We start from the raw sequence: 5,477 nt of genomic DNA, 5'->3' as shown, positions 1-5,477 counted from the left end.
CCCTCATTGCTCCTCCATATCATCTAAATGTCAACGACTCCCAAATTTTTATCTCCAGAGACCTCTGCTCTAGATTCCAATAGGATATCCAACTGCCTACTCAACATGTCCATTTTGATGTCTGATAAGAAGCTCATAGCTTGTACCTAGTTCCACCCCCCAAAATCTGTTCTCCCATAGTCTTTCCTTCATAGTACACAGTGATCTCAATGTTCAAGATTCCCAGTTCTAATCTTTGGAATCATGTTGTCTCCCATTGTCTTATGTACAATATTTCCTCTATCAGAAAACATTATTAGTTTTACATTCAAAGTATACCCAGAACACAAACATTTCTTACCACTCTTACTTCCCATGCCTAAATCATCATCACCTCTCAGCTACACTATTTCAAGAGACTCTTAATAAGGCTTAAAGCTTCAGTTCTTTTCCCCCATCAGTCTCTTATGTACAAGAAACAAAGTGATTCTGTTAAAAAGTTAACCTAGAGATTTTCAGTTCCTGTCAAAATGGAATCAGGACACTCCACTCTATCTCTCCTACTAATTACAGCTAAAAATGCTAAACAAAAACACAAAATAAACTAACAGAGGCCTCTGTAAGGTAGACAAAAGTGAGTGGACTAGGTAGGAAGATGAGGACTCCAAGTAGCGACAGAAATGAAGCAGCTCTCCCTTTCCACTATCCCCATCTGGGAGTTATGTCCCCTGTGAGACGGAACTCTTTTAATTTTCCTGACTCTGCTTCAGATGAGATCCAGTGACAAAGGTACAGTCACTCAGTAGCAGGAACAACATGGCGGAGAGGGAGATGGCAGTGGTAGCCCCATACATTCTTTGCCCTCACTATTCAGCCCCATTACAGGTCTCACTGTGGAAAAATACACAACAATGTGAGAGGAAGAGGCCTGGGCTGCCTCTTTTCTTTTCTTACTTTTCTTTTCTTTTTTTTAGACAGAGAGAGAACATAAGCAGGGGCTGGGGGAGGGGGAGGGGCCAGAGGGAGAGGGAGAATCTTAAGCAGGCTCCATGCCCAGTGCCGGGCTCCATCTCACTACACTGAGGTCATGACCTGAGCCAAAATCAAGAATTGCGTGCTTAACTGACTGAGCTACCCAAGTGCCCCAAGCCTGGGCTTTCTAATCAGAGTATCAAGAAGAAAAAGATACTCTAATCAGAGTATCAAGAAGGAAGGATTATGAAGAGTATCACAGAGGGAAGAGCTGGAGAAAGGGATCCTGTAAATCATAAATACTGGGCTCAGTTCTAAACTGTGCATGCATGAAACTAAGCAGAATTAGCATAGCCAAGGCTGGAAGAATTTTAACAGGACCCAGGATCTCTTAATATAATGTCTGGGATAAAACATGAAATTATTCAACACACAAAACCAGAACCAGAAAAGTCTCAATAGCTCTGAAGGGAAAGGCAATCAACAAACACCAACCCCAAGATGATCCAAATGTTGAGATTATTAGAAGAAGTCTTTAACTCAGTTATTATAACAATACTTCAAAACGTAGGCAAAGTTCACTTAAAAGAAATGGAAAGAGAAATTTTCATGAAAAAAAAAAAAAAAAAAACCAAAGGCTGTAAAAAAGAACCAAATGAAAGTTAATCCAGAATGGATCATAGACCTAAATATTAGATATAAAACATAATACTCTTCATATAAAACATAATAGAAAATCCTCATGAGCATGGAATAGGTAAGAAGTTCTTATACACAATAAAAGCATGATCCATAAAAGAAAAAAATTGAAAAACTGTATGTCATCCAAATTTAAAACTTTGTTCCATGAGAGATACTTACAAGAATGAAAGGACAAGCCACAAATGGGAGAAAATATTTACAATTTACATATCTGACAAAAGAAGTGTATCCAAAAGATATAAAGAAATCTCTAAACTCAAGTAAGAAAGCCATGGAATGTCATTAAATGTGATGTTTATTAGAACACATTAGATGAGAAAAATAAATTTTAAAAAGTGGAGATAATATAATTTATCTGCACACAAAGGGCCATTAAAGTAAATCAAGGACTGGGAGAAATTAAATCAAATGACTTACCAATATTTTATAATAATGTAAATATTATAAATGGTGTCTGAAATACAAAAATTTCCTTTCAAAAGTAAAAAACAAACAAAAAACAACCACCCGGTAGGTAAAAGATTTGAGGACCCTGCACCAAAGAAGACAGTACATATAGGAAATAAACACATGAAAAGATCCCTAAAATCATTAGTCACTAGGGAAACAAAAACTAAAACAATGGAGTCCTTATTTAAAGTCCTTACAATTTAACATAATGCCAAAATAGAAAGTACTGACACAACACCAAATGCTGATAAAGATGTGAAGCCAGTAGAACTTTCACACGTTACTGACTGGAATGAAAATGGTACAGAAACTGGAAAAACAGTCCAACATTTTCTTAAAAATTTAAAGATATGATTTGACTCAGGAATCCCACTTATTGGTATTTATCCTAGAGAAAGAAAAACTCATACTCACACAAAAACCTACAAATGTTCAGAGCGGCATTAGCAAGGGGAAAAAAGCCTCCACCGGAGGAGTGAATCAACGAAGTGCCGAACAGCCGTACAACAGAGCTCTGCTGGGCGATGACAAAGAGGAGAGCGCTGATCTGCATTCCACGAATCTCAAACCATTCTGCTAAGGGAAAGCAGCCAGACTCAAAAGTTAGGTACTCTATGACGCTGTTTGAGTATCTGGAAAAGGCAAAACTGGAGGGACAAAGAACCAATCAGTAGTTGCCTGTGTTATGGCTAATTGCATGCGTCAACTTAACTGGGTCATCGGGTTGATTCCCAGATATTTGGCTAAACATTCTTTCTAGGTCTGTCTGAGACAGTATTTCGAGATGGACTCGGCATCGGAATCGCGGACTTGGTAAAGCAGACGCCGCCCCCCCCCCCCCCAGCGCTGGCAGCATCCGGGGCCCATTAAGGACCTGAGAGGACAAAGAGAGTCGGAATGAAGAATGTGTTGCTCCGGACCGGCCTGCTGGACTGGGCCACTGGCCTTCTGCACTGAGACCAGATTGACAGCATCGTCTTCCGGGGTGCTGAGGCCTTCACACTCAAACCGACGTGCAGCACCAGCCCTCCAGGGTTAGTCCCACGGTGGGACCGTCCAGCCTCTGTAACTGAGGGCGCCCATCCCTTTAAACAGAGACGCAGGCCCATCTATCGATCCTACTGGTTCTGTTTCCCGGGAACTCCGAACAAAACGGATTTCAGTACTGACTCAGACTAGGATTTTGCTGTAACTAACAAACACCTGAAAAGGTGAAAGTGGCCTTGGAGCTGGGCAGAGGCCAGAAGAGGTTTAGGGTGTGTGCTACCAAAGGTCACTATCGCCCTGAAAGGACTTCGCAGCACGACTCCGGAGGACAGCGGGGGAACTGCGGCCTGTCAGACACGCTCGGCCTCGCCCTCTCAAAGGCGCCACGATCTCCCAGTTCCGCCCATGAAACGCCCGGGCAAGTGTCTGAGACCGTAACCGCCCCTGCAGACAGCATCTGGCCGCCTTCTCCCGTCCTCCGCATCATCCTTCTGGTCCCGCAAACACTCCCGGAACCGCCGCACGTGCGCGCGAGCCTGCGGCCAATCCGCAGAGCGCGACGCGTTACTGCACCCACGCCCGGGGACGAGGGAAGCGCTCGGCCTTGGGAAGTAAAGGTCGTCGTACTTACTCTCCACCAAGCGGAGCCGCACGCTACAAGCCCCACTGCGAGCGGGGCCACGCAGCTCCCGCTCTCCGGCTGTTGCTTGTCGCCGCCGCGCTCAAGGCCACGCGGGCCGCCGGACGCCGCTTCATCGGTCTTTTCCCTTCCGATTTGTCCTCGAGAGACCGGCCTGTCCGTTACGTCTCTTCTTCCGTGCATTTTCCCCAAACCCGAGACTAAACACTGGGTGACGTGTTTTCCCGTTCCGGCTGCCGTGAGTCATCCACCCGGTTCCCCCAATAACTTGTCTCGATTCCACAAACGTTCCCCGAGACAAAGACCGGGCGACCCGTCCAAACACAGCGCTTGTGTCCCGCGGCCCCGCGGCATCTGCAGCAACGGCAGCGAGAGCGCGTCCCGCAGCGCCGCCGGCCGCCTCGGAGTGCAAACGAGCAAATATCCACCTTCGAGACAAGGACTGGGCCAGCTCCGCGGCGTCGCCCCGACGGACACGGCGCGGTGCCTGAAGAGCGAGGATCCGAGCGCAGCCAAAGCGCGGCGGCGGCAAAGGGAGTGACGGGCGCCCCGGACCCGGGAACAAGGCGAAGTGACAGGCGCAGCCCGGAAAACACCGCTTGGCATCGACGGCGAAGTCTCAGGGCCGCAGAGACCGGCTGCGGCCGCTCCGACCGGACGTCCGCGCCGCAATCGGCTCCTGAAAAGCTGCTAACGCGTGACTTTACCCCACGTTAACCCGCGCGGCTCTGACACGCACAGACTCGTCGTGTCACACCTCAGCCCCTCAACAGGGATCCGCTCTTCCTCGCGCACCGTCTCTCCCCCGCTGAGTCCCACCCTCTCGCCCCGCGCCCCCCGGTAACCACTAAGGACCGTCGCTCCTCCCCGGGAACACGCAGGGGACCGCGCACGCGTCAGCACAGGGGGAAGTGCCGCGCGCAGGGCGGACCCGCTCTCCCCACCGCCGAGCCGCCCGCGTCCGTCGCGGGGACGCTGAGGCCCGGGCAGGCCCGGTGCGCGGTCGCCGGACGAGCGGAGACGACAGGCTGCCCGGCCTGCGGGGAACCGAAGCCCGGACGGACCCGCGAAGGCCCCGCCCGCCGACGGACGGGGAAGCCGAAGCCCACGCAGCCGGCGCCGAGGGGCCGGACGAAACGCGGGACTCGGAGGGAGCGGCGGGTCCGTCCGAGCGGCTCCGCCGAATCGCTCAACGACGCCCGACTCCCGGGGCAGGCGGCCGGCGCCCACCCTCGGAGCTGTGGAGGCCACGGGGACCGGCGCCACGCTCGACGGCACGCGAGGAGGCGGCGGGACGAGCAAGCGCGTGGGCAGCGGGCGGCGGCCCCTCACCCAGGAGCGCGCCTGCGCCCCCCAGAAGGCCGAGCGCCCCCGTCATCCCGCAGCGCCGAATCACAGCGCGGGAGAAGCCCCTGGGTGGGCGGGGAGGGCCGGCTGGCGGTCACGTGGTACGCCCGAGGCCGCCCTTCGCTCCTGGCGGAAGAAGCTACAGAATCAAATCGACAGAGCCAGGGAGAAGCTTCCTGGTACTAAATAAGCGCTCAGCGGTGTCTAACATAAACGGAGCGTCTCTGTGTCTCCGTTTCGCTTCCACCTTTTCCACACGTGTCCGACGTTAACGTCGCCCACACCAAAGATGGCGGCCCAGGTGCTGGGTCTTATCATGGAGACGGAAGCCTAGAGGAGCCCGCCCTCGGGCTCTGTGGGCGGAGACTCGCTCCCCGGAGACCGTTCGGGGCGGGCCCGC

This window comes from Lontra canadensis, unplaced genomic scaffold, assembly GCF_010015895.1.
Source record: "Lontra canadensis isolate GAN:19392208 unplaced genomic scaffold, GSC_riverotter_1.0 scaffold18, whole genome shotgun sequence".
NCBI lineage: Eukaryota > Metazoa > Chordata > Mammalia > Carnivora > Mustelidae > Lontra > Lontra canadensis.
The sequence above is the reverse complement of the archived record's forward strand: the minus strand, read 5'-3'. Positions refer to the sequence as shown.